General features: G+C 43.5%; 1 pseudogene; it reads right to left on the bottom strand.

Annotated features, from left to right (window-relative positions):
• LOC128052279 (kynurenine/alpha-aminoadipate aminotransferase, mitochondrial-like) overlaps positions 1-21,509 on the bottom strand; it is a 32,795-nt pseudogene extending 11,286 nt beyond the window's left edge.
• Between the last annotated feature and the right edge of the window lie 864 nt (positions 21,510-22,373).

Here is a 22,373-nt window from a genome sequence, read left to right on the forward strand (position 1 = left end):
ACCCTTATGGCAGAAAGTGAAGAGGAACTAAGAAGCCTCTTGATGAAAGTGAAAGTGGAGAGTGAAAAAGTTGGCTTAAAGCTCAACATTCAGAAAATGAAGATCATGGCATCCAGTCCCATCACTTCATGGGAAATAGATGGGGAAACAGTGGAAACAGTGTCAGACTTTATATTTTTGGGCTCCAAAATCACTGCAGATGGTGACTGCAGCCATGAAATTAAAAGACGCTTACTCCTTGGAAGAAAAGTTATGACCAACCTAGATAGCATATTCAAAAGCAGAGACATTACTTTGCTGACTAAGGTCCATCTAGTCAAGGCTATGGTTTTTCCTGTGGTCATGTATGGATGTGAGAGTTGGACTGTGAAGAAGGCCGAGCACCGAAGAATTGATGCTTTCGAACTGTGGTGTTGGAGAAGACTCTTGAGAGTCCCTTGGACTGCAAGGAGATCCAACTAGTCCATTCTGAAGGAGATCAACCCTGGGATTTCTTTGGAAGGAATGATGCTAAAGCTGAAACTCCAGTACTTTGGTCACCTCATGCGAAGTGTTGACTCATTGGAAAAGACTTTGATGCTGGGAGGGATTGGGGGCGGGAGGAAAAGGGGACCACCGAGGATGAGATGGCTGGATGGCATCACGGACTCGATGGACGTGAGTCTGAGTGAACTCCGGGAGTTGGTGATGGACAGGGAGGCCTGGCGTGCTGCGATTCATGGGGTCGCAAAGAGTCGGACACGACTGAGCGACTGAACTGAACTGAGCTGAGGGCCATGCAGGAACTCCTATGTCATACCCATCTTTCTTCCTTAGAGCTGTCCCTAAGACACACATGTTTCCTTCAAATTGTAGGAGAGGATTCCTCAACTCCTTCTAGAATCTTACTAGTGTTTCAGTAAATTGTTCAGATGTGTAATGAATTGACATTTTTATCAGAATATAATTAGTTATAAAAGTAATATTTAAAATCAAGGAATTCTAGGTGCATTTGTAGGCTTTATGTTTCATTGAATATAAGGATAGAGAAACCAAGGAACAAAATTATTTTGGTTTTAATTATTACCATTTAAAAAAAAAGAACTTGCTGTTGATTAAAACCTTTTTTCAACTTTACAGTGTGGTAAAATAGTACTTTATAAAAAATACTAATTGTATTTTTACCAGGACATCATAGGGAAGAAGGTATGAGTGAAATAAGGAATTGATACCTTATATTAGGGCTTCCCAGGTGGCTGAGTCCTGTGGAGTCCACCAGCAATGCAGGAGACCTGGGTTTGATCCCTGGGTCAGAAAGATCCCTGGAGAAGGGAATGGCAACCCGCTCCAGTGTTCTTGCCTGGAGAATCCCATGGACAGAGGAGCCTGGTGGGCTACAGTCCACAGGGTCTCGTAGAGTCGGACTTAGCCACTTTCACTTCACTGTGTATTTACTGTTATTTTTGCCAAAGGCATTTTTAGTGGTGTAATTAAAGCCATGAAATTCATTTTACTTTTTTCCTTAATAGAAAATTAAATCTAAACCATCCTGAAATCAAATTAGCAATAGAAAAGATGAGATAGTAGATAAATGAAGTTAATGATTAAAAGGCAAATCATACGTAATGAAAAACCTGCCAAAGATTGTAGTATTTTGTTTTTATAGAGTCAGGAAAGAATTATGTTGTTGATCTCACAATTCCTCTTCTCTTTGGAGCAACATTTGAAAACCTTTTTGGTTCAGAGAACCAAAAGGCTTTATTTGGCTCTCAGTAGGTTATTGCTGGTTGATTGTTAGATTAATTGGTCTTTTCTTCTTTAAACCACATACTCTGTGCAGCAGTTAGGTGTAGTAGAAATGCTGTGATTGTGGCAGGGTTATTGCTGTTGCTTCTGACATTGTTTATAGGGTACCACTTTCGTTTTTAAAAAGTACTTATTTCTGATGTGTTGCCTCTTTGCTGCTGCGAGTGGGCTTTCTCTGGTTGTGGTAAGCAGGGGCCATTCTAGGTGCAGTGCACAGGCTTCTCACTGTGGTGGCTTCTCATGCTGCAGAGCATGGGCTCTGGAGTGCCAGTTTGACAGTTGTGGTGCCTGGGCTTAGCTGCCTGGGGCATATGGAATCTTCCTAGCACAGGGATTGAACAGGTGTCCCCTGCATTGCAAGGTATATTCTTAACCACTGCACTCCAGGGAAACCCTAGAGTAACATTTTCTTGACCAGAATAGGCCTGGACCCTATTTCCTTCCCCACGGTTATTAACAATACTCTGTGGTATCACTCACTCATAGAAGGACGACTGCTCATCCCAGGACAGGATGTGTGTTCCACTCACCACTTAACCACTTGTCTGCCGCTGCCAGTAATGCATCCCTCTGCTCCCGGTAGAAATCAATAACCCTAGAGGAAGAAAACAATGAAAAATATGTGTTTGCTACACTGATTGCAGAAACCAAAAGGCTCTGGAGTCCAGTCTATAAGAACCTGTTTTGTATTTTGATGAAAATGTTGAAACTCAATGAAGGAACAGAGCACATTTGTTTGACCTGTCAGGTAGTAAACTTTGTATCATTGTGATTTTTCCATTATTTTGGAATAATTCAAAATAGAAAATTAATCAAGTGAAGTGCATTCTATATAAACTATGGAACCTAAAATACAGTACCTGTCGATGTGAGCTAGAAAGCCCTCTTCTCCCCACTGATGTAGAAGCTGTGATACCAGGAGCTAAAAGGCATGAGACAGTAACAAGGTTCATCCTCTAAAATGTACTTTTTGTCAAATATAACAGCAAATCACTCTTGATTATGTACAAACCACACTAAGAGGATGCAATAAGCTGCACCAAGCTTTATAGGGCCAATGACTTATAACAATGTTGCTTAATAACAATGACAACAATAATAATGAAAATAACAAATATTTATATGGTCCTTGGTATATGCGAGAAACTGCTGTACCATATATTTTAGCAAAGTTGGTCTTTGCAATACCCTTATTAGACAGGCCATTATTTCTCTCTACTCATATTGAGACTGAGGCATTAGGTGAAGTTAAATTTCCTGTGATCACTGCTGGTCACAAATCCTGGACTCAAATCAGAATGTCCAGGCCCAGATCCATTCAATAACTGCCGCTCTGCATGGCCCCTTGAAATAATGGTGTGTTACTTCATCAAACCTCTTCCGTCCTGATGAGTTTTTATGGGGTTCCTGGGCTAGATGCCACGATACAACATGAATAAGATCTCTGACTCTAGGAGCTTGGTCTACAGCTTGAAACAGCTCAGGTATATTTAAATGTCTTTTGCCTTTTGGAGCAAACATCTGTGGTATCTGATCTTCTAATTCAGCCCATAGGAAAATAGAGAAGCAGTCAGTGACTTCGCTCCCTGACACCTGCACCTTGTCTTATTTGCCCGCATCCATTTTATGATCTGACTTTAAACATTCCTGTTTCCTAAATTGTCCTTTCCTGAGTAAAAGTGCTGGTGTGCATTGCTGAAACTTGTGTGTGTAAAACAATTCTCTCGATCAAGGGCTTTGGACCAGTTATAAACCCTACTCTCAACCTGCACAAAGATAGAAAAGGCATATTCCCAATCCTGCTACATCAGTTAACATCATATTGCTGATTTCATGTGGAAGGAGGCTGTAACCTGGGGACAAAGGAATCTAGACAGTTAACACCTTCTAGTGACACTACTTCTTACTTAAAATACACATTTAAATTTAATTGTACACTTAAAATAGAATGCATATCTGACCATATATTTCTAAATGTGTTTTTTCATACATGCAACCAAAAACCTGACCAGTCCCCCTACACCTATAACTTAATTTGACCAGTGGGGATGGATTGGGAGAAAGTCTGGTAGTAATAATAATAATCAAACAGATGTGTTAGGGTGAGTGTATGCAAGCATCTTAGGTGAGAAGAACTGTCTGCACTAAAGATGCTGAGGGGCAGCCCCTGTCACCTTTATCTGCAGCCTGAAGGCAGAGCCAGGGCCTTACCCCGAGGACAGGACTTTGGAAAAAGAGTCAGCTCGGATGACACAGCCATCCACTTCCATGGAGAGAAATGTTGGTGCCCAGGGCTTGAAATGGAAGGTAAATACATATTTATATCTGTTAGAGTCTGTATTCCTACTTTGTGCAGAGTGGGGAAACTTCACATAGGACCTCCTTGTCCCAAGGCTTGAGGTCCAGGATGAACAGTTTTCTAGGAAGGATTCCAGGAAAACTAGTTTGGAAAAGACCACAACAAAGAGGGTCATCAGCATGCAGGGCTGTTTAGAAAGGGGATGCTGACCCTTAGAAAAACTAGAAGCCCTGAAAAAGTATAAATGAAGATGAGCCATGTAGTCAGTATGCAATGCTGAATCTTCCATGTTTATTTCAAAGTAAGTGCCCACAGGGAAGGGGGCCATGGTTGTGTTTAGGGTGGGTGGCAGGCAGACATGACAGTCAGGCAAATAGATACAAAGCCAGGAGTTGTGTTTCTTTGCAGTAGATTTGTAGTGGGGACTGAATCCGTGTGTCTGTTCTCTGCAGCCCTGAGAGCATTTCTAGTGTTAGATTTTGAGGAACCGGGCGTTGGCGTCTGTGCCATTACTGTTGTCTCCTAGGGAACAATGCTCGGGGACAGGGGTGCACGTGGACACTGGGGAAGGATCTGGAAGTCCTTTATTGTGCAGGTGCCTTCCCGTCCCTACGCGACAGGGATGGCAGGCAGGGAGCATGATGCTAGGAATGCCCTCCTCTGCTCACAGGACATCACTGACTGAGCACAGCCCTCCGCCTTCTCTCTGACCACGGCTCCCAAGTCCTCCAACCCATCAGCCTCCCCTGAGAGACTGAGGCTGACACCCCAGGAGACACCCACTCCACATCTCTGGTTCCATGTCTGTGGAACTACGGTCAGGATGTGGAGTCAAGACGACACTCATCTTCACTCACGTGTTCCTTCGTGTGCCTGACACAGAGAGCCAGCCACTGTTCTAAAAGTAGGGAATTTCTAGAAAAAGAGTAAGGCTCCAGGGATGAAAACACTCAGGACCCAGGTTAAAATCAAAACAATGCAATAACTTACAACCACTTATCTACTGATTGTGTGTGGAGTTGACACCATCACTTACCTTGTTGAACTGCATAAAATAGTAAGGATCGTCTGTGATGAGGAAGTCATATTTTCTTGCAAGCTACAAAATGGTTAAAGGAGCATATTTATTTCTTGAGCTATCTAAGATGAAAATCACTTGGAATCAGAGTTCTTTGTATTCACTCATTCAATCATCCCAGCAGCTACTGAGTCCCCACTGTCCTAGGAGGGGGAACCAGCCCTAAAGGCTCTGTCCTCACAGAACTTTCATTCTGGTGGTAAAGACAGAACCTGAGCTCCTAGATAGTGACCAGAGGAGGATTAGGTGGGAGGTTCTGAGGGCCCAGCAGATGGTTGAGGAGGCTGACGTTTGAGAGAGAGAGACAGGGAAGCTGCAGGAGAGCTCAGGCTGACTGGAAGCATCAGTTGTGCAGATGCTGGGGGAGAAGATGTTTAGACTGAGAGCAGGGAGCCATGGCTCTGGAGCCAGAAAATACTTGGCATGTTTTAGGGACAGAAGTTTCTAGAAGGCAAGATGTTTAAGGGACAGAAGGAAGGACATCAGAGACCCTAGCCTTATACAGAGGCCCAGGTTCCATCACTGTGTGCGGCAGGTGAAGGACTTTTGATACTGTTTGCAGTGTGGGGTGACGCGGCTGGAGAAGCCACTCTAGGTCCACGCTAAAGCAGGAAGGATGTCACGGGCTGGTGTGGGGGTCGGGGTGGGCGACTCCGAGGGGCTCACAGGTCAAGGAGGGAGAGTGCGCGAGGAGATGGTGGGTTTGAGTAACGCGGGTGGTGGGAGCCACTCTATGGGCTGCAGGCGGGGGATGAAGAGAAGACAGAAGGAAGAGACGGGTGTAAGAGGTGACTGTAACAGCCCACCAAGAAAAGCATCTCTTGCAGTGGAAATATCAGTTAAAGGGAAAGAAACATACAGTCAACCAGACTGTAGTAAATTCTTGTGTTTTAATTTGTGGCAACACTGGTATAGATGACTTTGTTTTATTAAAAACCATCTTCATTGAGAGCAAGAGGCTAATAAGAGAAGGAACTTGAGAGCACTCTTCTAGAGTCAGAAGGAAATAAGAACACAAGTACCTAACACCTTCTTTGAAAATAACTTAATAGATTTCCCTTTTGCACTCAGTTGTTAATGAGTCCCCAGCAGGGTTGTTGCCATGTGGGACAGTGTAAAAAATTTGGGGCTGTTTTTCTCGGGGTCCTTTGAATCTTCTGGCTCCCATCTGGAAAGTGTTTCTCTGAGGGAGTCTGGAATAATCTCGTGCTCATCACTGGAAACATTAATCATGTTGCAGCCCAGGGGTTGCAGCTGTCAAGTACAGAGAGAAAACCAAGTCTGAGATGGAGACATGACTGTAAAATATCAGTGCCAAGGGTTCTTACACTAAGGAGAATGCTACCATTTACACCCTTAAACGCAAGCCTGCCCTCAGCTCTAGGCCCACGCTGCATTATCTTCACAATTATGATTAGAACTGGTTCATAAAATAGGTGTTTATTAGGGAATGGTTTTGAGAGGAAATCAACTTAGAAAGCACCTGTGATGCTAATACATAAGAAGTTATAAGCAGAGGTGATACTCAAAATATTGGACAAGCGGTGTAGCATGGGAGCAACAGACACAGAGCACGGTGGAATGGGGTCCTGGAGACCCCTGCCATGCCAGCATTAGCTCTGCACTGTATGGGGTTCAGGGTGGTCTCAGGAGAGGAGTCAGGGGGGCCAGGGTGGTGCTGGGGCACCAAGGAGCATCCAGGCTGTGGCTCTGCAAGGGGTGTGCAAGTATTTCAATACTGTACCAACTACAGAGGCTGAAGTCAAAAGTAGTGGCCTTACTTATAGACAGAGTTTTGTGAAAGACTTGTGTTTTCATATTTTATGTTTATGGATGAACAAAAGAAAAAACATGAGACTTAGTAAATAAGAAGGAAAGGAAACCATCCACAAAATGAAAAGACAGCCTATGGATTGGGAGAAAATATTTAGAACAATGCATCTGACAAGGGATGAATTTCCAAATTATACAAACAACTCACACAATTCCATATCAAAAAAAACAAAAACAACCTAGTCAAAAAGTAGACAGAAGTCCTAAATAGGTATTTCTCCAAAGAAGACATACAGTTGGCCAACGTGCACTTGAGAAGATGCTCAACATGGCAAATTATAGAGAAAGCAAATGAAAACTACAATGAGGCGTATCTCACACCAGTCAGAATGGCTATGATCAAGAAGTCTGTAAACAATAAATGCTGGAGAGGGTTTGGAGAGAATGGAACCTTCCTACGCTGTTGATGGAAATGTGAATCATATAGATCCTATGGAGAACTGCATGGAGGTTCACTAACAGCCTAAAAACAGAGTTACATATATGGCCCAGTGATCCCACTCCTGGACAATTCAAAAATATATATCCACACCAATGTTCAGCACTATTTACAATAGTCAGGACATGGAAGCAACCTAATGTCCACTGAGAGATGAATGCCTAAAGAAAATGTGGTACATATATATGTGGAATATTGTGTGTTTAATCACCAGGTTGTGTCCGACTCTTTGCGACCCCATGGCCTGCAGCACATCAGGCTTCTCTGTCCCTCACCATCTTTTGGAGTTTGCCCAAGTTCACGTTCATAGCATCAGTGATAACATCCAACCAACTTATCCTCTGTTACCTTTTTTTGCTTCTGCCTTCAATCTTTCCCAGCATCAGGGTCTTTTCCAGTGAGTTGGCTCTTCACATCAGGTGGCCAAAGTATTGGAGCTTCAGCTTCTGTATCAGTCCTTCCAATGAGTATTCAGGGTTGATTTACTTTAAGATTGACTAGTTCGATCTCCTTGCAGTCCAAGGGACTCTCCAGCATCACAGTTCGAAAGTATCACTTCTTCAGCACTCAGCGTTCTCAACCGTACATGACTACTGGAAGGACCATAGCCTTGACGGTACGGACTTCTGTCGGCAAAGTGATGTCTTTGCTTTTAAACACACTGTCTAGGTTTTTCATTGCTTTCCTGCCAAGAAGCAATCGTCTTTAATTTCATGGCTGCAGTCACCATCTGCAGTGATTTTAGAGCCCAGGAACAGGAAATCTCTCACTGCTTCCACTTTTTCCCCTTCTATTTGCCATGAAGTGATAGGGCTGGATGCCATGATCTTGGTTTATTTAATATTTAGTTTTAAGCCAGCTTTTTCACTCTTGTCCTTCACCCTCATCAAGAGGTTTTTTGGTTTCTCTTCACTTTCTGCCACTGGCGTGGTGTCATCCACATATCTGAGATTGCTGATACTTCTCCTGGCAATCTCAATTCCAGTCTGTAACTCATCCAGGCTGTTTCTCATGATGGGCTCTGTGTATAAGTTAAATAAACAAGATGACAATAAACAGCCTTGTCGATCCTTTCTCAATCCTGAACCAGTCAGTTGTTACGTACAAGGTTCTGTTGCTTCTTGACCAGCATACAAATTTCTCAGGATTCAGGTAAGATGGTCTGGTATTCCCATCTCTTTAAGAGTTTTCCACAGTTGGTTATGATCCACAGTCAAAGGCTTTAGCATAGTCAATGAAACAGAGAGAGATGTTTTTCTGGAGCTCCTTTGCTTTCTCTATGATCCAGGCAGTATTGGCATTTGATCTCTGGTTCCTCTGCCTTTTCTAAACTCAGTTTGAAATCTTGAAGTTCTTGGTTCACATAATGATGAAGCCTGGCTTTCAGGATTTTGAGCCTAACCTTACTAGCATGGGAGATGAGTACAGCTGTCTGATGGCTTGAACCTTCTTGGAAACAGGGATGAGGATTGAGCTTTTCCAGTCCTGTGGACATGGCTAGGTCTTCCAAATTGGCAGACATATTGAGTGCATAACTTTGATAGCATCATCTTTTAGGATTTTTAGTAACTCTGCTGAAATTTCATCACTTCCACTAGCTTTATTGATAGCAATGCTTTCCTAAGGCCCACTTGATTTCAAATTCCAGAATGTCTGGCTCTGGGTGAGTGACCATACCATCATAGTTATCTGGGTCATTAAGATCTTTTATGCACAGTTCTTCTGTTTATTCTTTCCATCTCTTCTGCTTCTACAGTGTCTTTAGTTCTGTCCTTTATTGTGCCCTTCTTTGGGTTAGATATTCCTTTGATATCTCCAATTTTCTTGAAGATGTCTCTAATCTTTCCCCTTCTGTTGTTTTCCTCTTTTTCTTTGCATTGTTCATTGAAGAAGGCCTACTTCTATATTCAGGTCAGTTCAGTTGCTCAGTCGTGTCCGACTCTTTGCAACCCCATGAATCACAGCCCGCCAGGCCTCCCTGTCCACCACCAACTCCCGGAGTTCACACAAACTCATGTCCATCGAGTTGGTGATGCCATCCAGTCATCTCATCCTCTGTCATCCCATTCTCCTCCTGACCCCAATCCCTCCAAGCATTAGGGTCTTTTCCAATGAGTCTTTCGCATGAGGTGGCCAAGGTATTGGAGTTTCAGCTTCAGCATCAGTCCTTCCAATGAACACCCAGGACTGATCTCCTTTAGGATGGACTAGTTGGATCTCCTTGCATTCCAAGGGACTCTCAAGAATCTTCTCCAACACCACAGTTCAAAAACATCAATTCTTTGGCCTTCAGCTTTCTTCACAGTCCAACTCTCACATCCATACATGACCACTGGAAAAACCATAGCCTTGACTAGATAGACCTAGTAGGCAAAGTAATGTCTCTGCTTTTGAATATGCTATCTAGGTTGGTTATAACATTTCTTCCAAGGAGTAAGCGTCTTTTAATTTCATGGCTGCGGTCACCATCTGCAGTGATTTTGGAGCCCCCCAAAATAAAGTCTGACACTGTTTCCCCATCTATTTGCCATGAAGTGATGGGACCGGATGCCAAGATCTTTGTTTTCTGAATGTTGAGCTTTAAGCCAACTTTTTCACTCTCCTCTTTCATTTTCATCAAGAGGCTTTTTAGTTTCTCTTTACTTTCTGCCATAAGGGTGGCATCATCTGCATATCTGAGGTTATTGATATTTCTCCCGGCAATCTTGATTCCAGCTTGTGCTTCTTCCAGCCCAGCATTTCTCATGATGTACTCTGCATATAAGTTAAATAAGTAAGGGTGACAATATACAGCCTTGACGTACTCCTTTTCCTATTTGGAACCAGTCTGTTGTTCCATGTCCAGTTCTAACTGTTGCTTCCTGACCTGCATATAGGTTTCTCAAGAGGTAGGTCAGGTGGTCTGGTATTCTCATCTCTTTCAGAATTTTCTACAGTTTATCGTGATCCACACAGCCAAAGGCTTTGGCATAGTCAATAAAGCAGAAATAGATGTTTGTCTGGAACTCTCTTGCTTTTTTGATGATCCAGCGGATGTTGGCAATTTGATTTCTGGTTCCTCTGACTTTTCTTTTTTTTTTTAATATAAATTTATTTATTTTAATTTGAGGCTAATTACTTTTCAATATTGTATTGGTTTTGCTATACATCAACATGAATCCGCCACAGGTATACACGTGATCCCCGTCCTGAACCCCCCTCCCACTTCTCTGCCTTTTCTAAAACCAGCTTGAACATCAGGGAGTTCACGGTTCATGTATTGCTGAAGCCTGGCTTGGAAAATTTTGAGCATTACTTTACTAGCATGTGAGATGAGTGCAATTGTGCTGTAGTTTGAGCATTCCTTGGCATTGCCTTTCTTTGGGATTGGAATGAAAACTGACCTTTTCTAGTCCTGTGGCCACTGCTGAGTTTCCCAAATTTGCTGGCATATTGAGTGCAGCACTTTCACAGCATCATCTTTCAGGATTTGAAAGAGCTCAACTGGAGTTCCATCACCTCCACTAGCTTTGTTCGTAGTGATCCCTTCTAAGGCCCACTTGACTTCACATTCCAGGATGCCTGGCTCTAGGTGGGTGATCACACCATTGTGACTATCTGGGTCATGAAGCTCTTTTTTGTACAGTTCTTCTGTGTATTCTTACCACCTCTTCTTAATATCTTCTGCTTCTGTTAGGTCCAGACCATTTCTGTCCTTTATCGAGCCCATCTTTGCATGAAATGTTCCCTTGGTATCTCTAATTTTCTCGAAGAGATCTCTAGTCTTTACTATTCCGTTGTTTTCCTCTATTTCTTTGCACTGATTGCTGAGGAAGGCTTTCTTATCTCTCCTTGCTACTCTTTGGAACTCTGCATTCAGATGCTTATATCTTTCCTATTCTCCTTGGCTTTTCACTTCTCTTCTTTTCACAGCTATTTGTAAGGCCTCCTCAGTCAGCCATTTTGCTTTTTTGCATTTCTTTTCCATGGGGATGGTCTTGATCCGTGTTTCCTGTACAATGTCACGAACCTCATTCCATACTTCATCAGGCACTCTATCTATCAGATCTAGGCCCTTGAATCTATTTCTCACTTTCACTGTATAATCATAAGGGATTTGATTTAGGTCATACCTGAATGGTGTAGTGGTTTTCCCTACTTTCTTCAATTTAAATCTGAATTTGGCAATAAGGAGTTCATGATCTGAGCTACAGTCAGATCCTGGTCTTGCTTTGCTGATGGTATAGAGCTTCTCCATCTTTGGCTGCAAAGAATAGAATCAATCTGATTTCGATGTTGACCATCAGGTGATATCCATGTATAGAGTCTTTCTTGTGTTGTTGGAAGAGAGTGTTTGTTATGACCAGTGCGTTTTCTTGGCGAAACTCTATTAGCCTTTGCCCTGCTTCATTCTGTACTCCAAGGCCAAATTTGCCTGTTACTCCAGGTGTTTCTTGACTTCCTACTTTTGCATTCCAGTCCTCTATAATGAAAAGGAAATCTTTCTTGGGTGTGTGTTCTAAAAGGTCTTGTAGGTCTTTATAGAACCATTCAACTTCAGCTTCTTCAGCATTACTGGTTGGGCATAGGCTTGGATTACTGTGATATTGAATGGTTTGCCTTGGAAAAGAATAGAGATCATTCCGTCATTTTTGAGATTGCATCCAAGTTCTGCATTTTGGACTCTTTTGTTGACCATGATGGCTACTCCATTTCTTCTGAGGGATTCCTGCCCGCAGTAGTAGATATAATGGTCATCTGAGTTAAATTCACTCATTTCAGTCCAGTTTAGTTCGCTGATTCCTAGAATGTTGATGTTCACTCTTGCCATCTCCTGTTTGATCACATCTATGATACTTGGCCATAAAAAAGAATGAAATGATGCCATTTGTAGTCACATGGACGGGTCTAGAGATTATCGTACTAAGTGAAGTAAATCAAAGAAAGACAAGTATTATATGATATCACTTTTATAAAAAATATAAAAAATGATACAAATTAACTATTTTGAACTATTTTACACAACAAATAGACTTATAGACATATTATAGCAACTTATGATTATTAAAGGGGAAATGCGGGGAGGGATATAGTAGGAATTTGGGTTTGACTTATACATACTACAATATATAAAATCAACAGCAATTTCCTACTGTATAGCATAGGTAACTATATTCAATGTCTTATAATAACCTATAATGGGAAAGAATCTGAAAAGAACAGATATGTATTGTAGTATATATATATATATATATATATATATATGCACATATATATATCTGAATCAGTTTCCTGTATATTTAAACTAAAATGACATTGTTAATAAACTATATTTCAATAAAATTAAAAATAATAATAATTGAGATTAGCTTCTCAGAAAAATAGTTTTCAAGGGATAAGCAAACATAGTTGCTGCTGCTGCTGCTAAGTCGCTTCAGTCGTGTCTGACTCTGTGCAACCCCAGAGATGGCAGCCCACCAGGCTCCGCTGTCCCTGGGATTCTCCAGGCAAGAACACTGGAGTGGGTTGCCATTTCCTTCTCCAATGCATGAAAGTGAAAAATGAAAGTGAAGTCGCTCAGTCATGTCCGACTCAGCGACCCCAAGGACTGCAGCCTACCAGGCTCTTCCGTCCATGGGATTTTCCAGGCAAGAGTACTGAGTGGGGTGCCTATATAGTTAGTAGAGGTTAAATGTATATTTACACACTGAGAATAGTCTAGACCATATTTGCAGCCAATTTAAAAGATCTTAGACTTTCCAAACACATCTACATGAATATAAGAAATTGATAATCGATGATGAGATAAATGCACGTGGAACTTCAGCCTATTCCCTTAGAGGCTGGTATGGATTTGTGTTTTGGCATGTAACAATGTATGTGCATCCAGTTATTTACATAAATGCAAGTTTTACGTATAACAGTTCAGTTCAGTCGCTCAGTCGTGTCCGACTCTTTGCAACCCCATGAATCGCAGCACGCCAGGCCTCCCTGTTCATCACCATCTCCCGGAGTTCACTCAGACTCATGTCCACCGAGTCCGTGATGGCATCCAGCCATCTCATCCTCGGTCATCCCCTTCTCCTCTTGCCCCCAATCCCTCCGAGCATCAGAGTCTTTTCCAATGAGTCAACTCTTCGCATGAGGTGGCCAATGTACTGGACTTTCAGCTTTAGCATCATTCCTTCCAAAGAAATCCCAGGGTTGATCTCCTTCAGAATGGACTGGTTGGATCTCCTTGCAGTGCAAGGGACTCTCAAGAGTCTTCTCCAACACCACAGTTCAAAGCATCAATTCTTCGGCGCTCAGCTTTCTTCACAGTCCAACTCTCACATCCATACATGACCACAGGAAAAACCATAGCCTTGACTTAGACAGACTTTAGTCAGCAAAGTAAAGTCTCTGCTTTTGAATATGCTATCTAGGTTGGTCATAACTTTTCTTCCAAGGAGTAAACGTCTTTTAATATAGGCATTGTCTAATCTAATGCCATATGAGTTTAGGAAAGAAGTTAATAATTAGTTTCCAATCACAAAGAAAAGGCAATTATTTTGCTTTCAGTTTAAAAGGGCTTCCGTTGAGGGCTTCCCTGGTGACTCAGATGGTAAAGAATCCACCTGCAATGCAGGAGACCCCGGTTTGATCCCTGGGTTAGGAAGATCCCCTGGAAGAGTGTATGGCAACCCACACCAGTATTCTTGCCTGGAGAATCTCCATTGACAGAGGAGCCTGGTAGGCTACAGTCCATAGGGTCACAAAGAGTCGGACATGGCTGAGTGACTAAGCACAGCACACTTGGTGGCTTAGCCAGTAAAGAATCTGCCTACAATGTGGGAGACACAGGTTCAATTCCTGGGTCAAGAAGGTTCCCTGGAGGAGGAAATGGCAACCAACTCCAGTATTCTTGCCTGGATAATCCCATAAACAGAGGAGCCTGGGGAGCTACAGTCTATAGGGTCACAAAGAGGCAGACATGACTGAGCAACTAAAACTTTCACTTTAAAGTTATGGTAAAATATATATTACTAAAAAACATGCCATTCTCAAGTGTGTGATTCAGGGGCAATAATTGTGTTCAGTTTGTGCAACTCTCATCGCTATTAATTCCAGAATCTTTTCATTACTCCAAACAGAAACCCTGTGCCCACTAAGCAAGAACTCCCCATTCCCCCTCCCCAGTCCTTGGTCACCTCTAATCAACTTCTGGTCTCTATGAATTTGCTTGTTTTATATATTTTGAATAAGGGGAAATCATACAATGTTTGTTCTTTTGTGTCTGGCTGCTTTTTCTGAGCACCTGCAGTGATAGGCCTGCCTTATTCCGCAGAGAGTGGGTAAGACTGGTGGTTAGAAAGTTGTTAACGTTGAGTTGAAATTGCTTCCCTGCAGTTTCCATACTTTGGTTCCGGTTCTGTCGACCTAAGGACCCACACAGACAAATCCAGCTCCTCTGTAACTTTTATATGGTTGAGGACAATCCTCACGTCCCCGTGGATCTCCTCTTTCTGCGGGAAAGAGCATGGTTCCTAAAAGCATTCAACATATGGTCTCATTTCTACTTCTTTGTGACTCTGGTTGCTTCTCTGACTGTGTTCACATCAACCCCAAAGTATTGTGCCCCAGACAGTGCTGAGTTCTGACCAGGGCCCAGCAGAGCAGGTGATCTGCCTCCTTATTCTGGGTCTAGAGTCCCATAATTAACACTAGGTATGAAAGTCCTGGTCATACTTACAGGTTTAGTTATATTACATTGACAATGATTTGTCTTAGACATGTGGTAATCTAGACAGTAATGAAAAATGTTTTTGTAAATTAAGAGGCATTTCAAGTGAAATACTAAGAAAATGGGACATGATTTTCCTGACTGAATTTTAGCACATCTACATTTAGATTTTGTCAAAAGAAATGTATAAATCAGAGGGTATGTTTAGCATATTTTCCTTATACTAAAACTTCTCTTCTTTACAAAAGAAAGATGCTATTTTATTTTTCACTGGGCAGATAATTTTAAAGGTGCAGTTGTTTCTCTTTCTTTATTATAAGAAAGAGACTTGCATTTTATAAGAATATGTACTCACAGCATGAATTGTTCCTGAATAAACAGGTTTGTTTACAAGGATATTATCTTCAAATTAATGATCATTTCCAACACCTAACAAAAGAAACACAGGTTAGCTTGGAGAATATAGTTTCAAGTCTTAGAACACCCCCTCCAACTTTTGTTTTTTTTTGAGCTCACTGGGAGAAGGCAATGGCATCCCACTCCAGTACTCTTCCCTGGAAACTGCCATGGACGGAGGAGCCTGGTAGGCTGCAATCCATGGGGTCGCTAGGAGTCGGATGCGACTGAGCGACTTCACTTTCACTTTTCACTTTCATGCATTGGAGAAGGAAATGGCAAACCACTCCAGTGTTCTTGCCTGGAGAATCCCAGGGACGGGGGAGCCTGGTGGGCTGCCGTCTGTGGGGTCGCACAGAGTTGGACACGATTGAAGCGACTTAGCAGCAGCAGCAGCAGGGTTTTAGAATGGGTGTCCCTGATAGCTCAGTTGATAAAGAATCCGCTGCAATGCAGGAGACCCTGATTTGATTCCTGAGTCAGGAAGATCACCTGGAGAAGGGATAGGCTACCCACTCCAGTATTCTTGGGCTTCCCTTGTTACTCAGCTGGTAAAGAATCTGCCTGCAGTGCAGGAGACCTGGGTTTGATCCCTGGGTTGGGAAGATCCCCTGAGAAGGGAAAGACTACCCTCTCCAGTATTCTTGCCTGGAGAATTCCATGGGCTATACAGTCCATGGGGTCGCAAAGAGTTGGACATGACTGAGCGACTTTCACTTTCACTTTCAGGGTTCCAGATTAGGAGTTGGCAAGTTTTCCGTAAATGCCAATTGGGGCGTGTTCTGTGGGCCCCAGTGTCTGTGTTGCCACCACTTATCTCTGCCTCCGTGGTGAAAACGCAGCCATAGACAGTGTGTAAGCTGAGTTCCACTAAAGCTCTGCTTATAGAATCAGACAAGGGTTGTTTTGTTCTCAAGCCATAGTTTGCCAACCTCTGTTTTAGGTTGAAAAAAAAAACTAGTTTGTCTCCTAAAGTGTATTTATGCCTTCTTTGAAAAAATTTTAAATCTTTGATGTAAGCCAGGCCTGTGTAATGTATGGAGAGAAAGTGAAGATTGTATGGGATGGTTTTACCCTCATGAAGGTGCCAGAGCACTGAGCTAGACACTGCTCAGATAAACATGCATGTAAGATCCGTGATAAGCACTGCTGTGTGGATGCCAGTGTTCTGGCGTTCATTGTAGGAGGACCTGGGCACTCAGCAGACTTGGGGTATCAGGGAAGGCTTCTTTGAGGAAGTGAAGAGTCGGGAAGAGGTGACGATAGGTACACATTTGAGAAACTGAAAGAATCCTGTGGCTTGAGGTGGAGTGTGAAGAGGAGAGTGGAGGGAGGTCAGAAGGAAGTGGACAGAGAGCATCCCTTGGAGGCCTTTGGACAAGTGAGCCAGGGAGAGTTTGAAGTAGAGGGCGGGACGCAGGAGTCATGAGATCAGACAGGCATTTGAGAAGGTCGTTCTGGCTGCGAAATCAAAGTATCAGAGAGGAGTGAGAATACAGGTGGAGTCTGGGAAGATTTTAGGCTCATTTGGGAGGTTTTTGCTGCAGTCCCAGGGAAAGGCAAGGGTGGTCTGGATGGGGTGGTGGTGGTGGAGCTGAAGAGAGCTGAGGGGCACTGAGGAAACCAGAAGCAAGGGACGTAAGTGTGGGCTGAGGGGAAGTGGAGAAGGAGCGGTAAGCAGGGGCCTCTGGATTTCTGGCTGCACAGTAAGGAGGTGATGGGAGGGGTGTCATTCACCAGAAAACACCCCAATGTTGTCTGTTTCTGAGGGAGAAGCAGCTGAGTGTGTTTTGGTGTGAGGTGCCACTGAAACAGCCTGGGGTGAGGCCAGTGGGGCTGGTGGACACGCAGATGTGGGGGGCGCCTGGCGATGGAGGCGTGACCGGGGCACCTCGCGTGATGCCCAGGGGAGGTGTGTGCGGGAAGGGGAAGAGGTCTGAGGCCCAGTCTTGGGGGGCTCCTGTGAACCATGGACACTGCAGGGTGGGCAGGGCAAGGATGGGGGAGTTTCCAGAAAGGACGGTTTCAGCAAGGGCTCAGGAGACGTGGAGGTCAAGGGAGACCAGGCCTGCAAATCAGAGTAGATCTTGAGGACGCTGTGATGCCTCAGGGCATCATCAGAGCCAGACAGAGATTTTCCCTGCCTGAATCAGAAGAGTCCGTTCCAACTAATCTTACACAAGGCACAGAACCATCCTTTCCTTCCCTGTGATGTTTCATCATCCCCAGGTCAAGCCTCTCCTCCGTGTCATTTTAATAACCTAGAGCTCTTGAGAAACATCACGGCCAGTATCCATTGAGACAGAAGATCTGACTTTTCTTTCCTGATTTGGCCTAGGATATTCCATTTACTATTCCTTATGAGTTTTAGGCATTTTATGACAAACACAGTCCTCCTCTGACAAGTTAGTTGATTTACATTTTACAGGACCTCCTAGGACCAAGCAAATCCATGTATAATTCATGGATCAGATGAAAACCTCATGACCAACATTTCCTGTGTTGGCAAGGGGACATGAGAAAGTCCAATATCATAAATGAGGAGTGAGTGCTGTTTATTATTTGAGATATATGCACCTAAAATTATATTTATCCTGGAGAGAAAAGAGCAAGAAATATTAAACCAGATTTCCAGGAGGTCTTGGCAATAGCATGGCTATAAGCCAGTGAGTTACTAATGTTTTTGGCCTTTTATGCTCTTTTCCTTTTTGACAGGAGTAATGTTGAGATAGACAAAGAAGGAACTTTCCAGAGCATGTTTCTTGGGGAAAAAAAGGCTCATGGTGTAATTTCCTAGCATAAGTATTTCACTGAAAAGAACTTTTTACCTACTGGTCTTGGGCATCACTAGTATTTCTCCTCAAAAAAAAAAAAAAAGGGAAAAACTCAAACAGCACCTAATCCTTGTCTTTTTCCTAGTTAAGTACAAAAAGAGGGAGGAAAATGATAAAGTGTTATTACTTTAATATGTTATTATGTAATATAATTTAAATGAAATTTATTAAAAGTAACTAGATTGTAGGTTTCACATTTACATAAAAAAGAAGAGCAAGAAAACTACTCTGATTTGATAGAAACAAGAGTCATACTTTAATCTCTATGTGAAGACTGAATATAGAACCTCCTTATCCCAGACTAATTATTCAAGAGAAAGAAAAATAAATGATAAATGAAACTGAGAAGTGTATACGCAGTCTCTTTATCAGAGGAACCCCCAGTGGTGGTTACCTCAGGGGACTTCCTGTAATCCAGGGGAGGGGCAGGGAGAGGACAGACAAACAGAGAGAGAGAGACAGAGAGAGAAGACGCTAACCCAGAGGAGAGGTCAGCCACAGACCAGACGTACCCTTAGATCTGGAGAAGCACAGCCAAGAGGGAGACAAGAGGCAGCTGGTACAGACGATGACAGCAGCAGACGCACAAAGGGATGAGGCCTCAGCTCAGGAGGGTCAGGACACACCCTCGAGGAATTAAAACGTCATACGGACATAACCACGGCCTAACTCAACGTGGCCTGAATCTCTGAGCCACATGAAACTGATCCGTGCTCACTAAGCTGCAGGGAATCTTGTCCAAAGGACTCAGAGCTCTGGGCTCTCTGTTTAAGAGAAATCAGGCTGGTGAATGTCTTCAAGTTGTACTTATGGTTCTAGTGAAGACTTGGTATCCCACAAAACATGCTGCTCTGTGGTTAAGGGAGAGATGGCTGTATGGGTGCACATGTTAGATTCTTGCCGTGGGTGCCCTTCCCCTCCAGTCTTACCTTACAGAGACCTTCTTGGCTGCCGCATGTGACACACATGTCCATCTGTCCTTGGCTGGGTGCATAATGGATGGTGGGCGGATTATGCAATTTTACTTGTAACTGTTTTAGCCAGGATAACAGCTCTGGGATTCTAAAGCATGAATGCATTTAAAAATTGACAGTAGTGAAAATCAGAATAGTAGTAGACAGCAACTAAATGGTGGCTTTATACCAGGCACTTTATACGTTTGAGTTAAAAATCTTCAAATGCTTTTTGGCAATATTAATGTCTTTATAGACAAGGTAACAGACTTAGAGATTAAGAAATCCACATAAAGTTAATTGACTGGTACAAAAGAGCTGAGATTTGAATCCACAGGTTTCTTATTCCAAAGCCTGTACTTTTCCTTTTATATGAAGCACTCCCTGTATAATTTATTTTTCTTTTCTTTTTGTTTCGTTTTCCTTAGGGAGATTTTCTTAGTATACTTAGAAGCCCAGGTTAAGTTCTTTGCATCATGAAAAGAAAAACCTAGGTGTACATTGTATACAATACAATTCTTATTCACCCAACATGCATTGTTCTTTAATCACAGAGGAAACAGGCTTTAATAAGGTATAATTGATACTCTGTAGGTTACCCTTCATTGCTGGAAGAAGACCAGCTAAGTAAAGCCTTTGAATGTTTGTTCCATTTGCCTTTATGAAACTAAATACATCTGAACTTCAGGCAACATATTTGCACAGCTGCCTGTTTAGAATGGGAATATAATTAGTGAAAAATTCCCCCAGGAAATAAAATGGCTGCTTCCTGGATCATCCTTTTCCTCCTTTCTCCTAGCCTGCTTCTTCAGTTAGCTTATCTTCCTTTTTCACCCCATTTCATTTCCCACGTGCCCCCCTCATCACCGCCCCCAGTCTCAGCTCAAATGATAACCTTCTTCAAAAGGCTCGTCTCCTTCTCCTAGTTATGTATGGTTTAGAAGCAATCAGTAGGGCTGTTAAGCTGTCAGTGTCCTTGCTGCTTGCTCAGACCTTCTTACCTGCTGACTATCCAATTAAAAAGACACAAGTAACACTGTCAGCTGGCTGTAGAACATTGCTTATGAAAATGAATCAAGTAAGCTAAATTATCTACTGATGAGGACCCAGCACTCTGAGAATGCTGCAGTGCTTTCTTCATCAACTGTTCGTCAAACTGGATTGCTTTCCCGTTTTCTATGGTGATAACTGCAGTCTTGAAAGGGAACATGTTAGGGTTTGGTAATCCAGTCGCCAAGGAGATGACAGATTTCAGGGCCTTGTCCAATTTCTCATCTTAAACAGCATGGAAGAGAAGAAGAAACACTTTCAGTGAAGACTTTCATAAACAGAGATGGTCAGTATGTTGTGTTAAAGGCAATACAACTTTATAGTGTAATAATGTCTAGTGATAGAATGCTGCTGCTGCTGCTAAGTCGCTTCAGTCGTGTCTGACTCTGTGCGACCCCTTAGATGGCAGCCCACCAGGCTCCGCCGACCTGGGATTCTCCAGGCAAGAACACTGGAGTGGGTTGCCATTTCCTTCTCCAATGCATTAAAGTGAAAAGTGAAAGTGAAGTTGCTCAGTCATGCCCAACTCTTAGCGACCCCATGGACTGCAGCCTACCAGGCTCCTTCATCCATGGGATTCTCCAGGCAAGAGTACTGTAGTGGGTTGCAATTGCTAGTCTGAAAGAAACATAGAAGATGAATTTTTCTGGGCTGACCTCACTGGTGCAGGAAGTAAGGAATCAACAGGTGCAGCTAAGAAGGCCGACTGATCAGGCAGCAAGCCAGAGGCCACAGTAACAGAAAACCCTCCTCCACTCGGCCCCTCCTGGCTTGCCAGGCTCCCTGTGCCCCTTTCCTGTCCTGTGTACCCACCTTCCCTGCTCTGCACATGTCTGCAGGCTGTGCTGAACCCCACCTCCTGTGCCCAGAAGAGCCTCCTGGACCCTAACCAGGACGTGCCCACCTGGTGCGGCCTGGTCTCTCTCTGTTGCTGATTTATTACGCTGCTGCCTATTTCAGCCTGACTTCTGTGTCAAGTCTGCACAGAGCCAGGTTCACCCAGCCTGGAGCTGCTGTGTGGGTGCTCCCCCTCCACTTCCACTCTGGGGGAGAGGGGTGCAGCTTGGACTCACACATGACTCTGATGGAATAAGGTTTTCTGGTCGCTCTCTTGGCTGTGATGAACCGTGTGTAATTCATTCTGGATCCAAGTACCAAGCCCCTCTTTTGGTGGTTGAAGACTAGGAAAACAAAACAAGGATCCACATCAGTTCTGTCATCTAATTCTCGCCCAGGAAAGATCTCTTCTGCTGCTGGTCAGTCCCACTCACATGGTCAGGCTTCATGTCCCCTTCTGCCCATCAGAGCAGCTACTGGAATGCAGGGGACCTGAGGCTGTGCTTGGAAATTCAAGGCAGAGAATGGCCAGTGTGGTGGGAAAGGGTAGGTGAGGGCTAATCTAGGGACAGCTCAGCTGAGGATCAGAAGCTGAAAACTGAAGAGATGATTGGTTGCTAGAAAATCAAAGAGACCAGACTTTGAAATTGTCAGGAGTAGACACAGGAGGAATTCTCCTGAGGGTGTGGAATGAGTGATCAAGTTTCGCAGCTCAGGCTGCCTTGTAAAGGCTTGGCTTAGGACTCCCGGGGACAGAATGAATTAAAAGGCCAAGAGTTCTGGACCCCGTCATTCTCTAAATATTTGTTGAGTGCCCTGGTGGCTCAGACGGTAAAGCATCTGTCTACAATGCAGGAGACCTGGGTTCAAGCCCTGGGTTGGGAAGATCCCCTGGAGAAGGAAATGGCAATCCACTCCAGTACTGTTGCCTGGAAAATCCCATGGACAGAGGAGCCTGGTACGCTACAGTCTATGGGGTCGCAAAGAGTCGGACATGACTGAGCGACTTCACTTCACTTCTGTTCTGGGAGCTGTATCACGTTTAAAGTGATGATGGAGAAAAATGACAGGTCTGGAGGCTGGAAGTACAGGATGAAGGCGTCGGTAGGGGTGGTTCTCTCTGAGACCTGTGACTCTGAATCTGTTCCAGGTCTCTCTCCTAGATGC

Source organism: Budorcas taxicolor, chromosome 8 (genome assembly GCF_023091745.1).
Source record: "Budorcas taxicolor isolate Tak-1 chromosome 8, Takin1.1, whole genome shotgun sequence".
NCBI classification, from domain to species: domain Eukaryota; kingdom Metazoa; phylum Chordata; class Mammalia; order Artiodactyla; family Bovidae; genus Budorcas; species Budorcas taxicolor.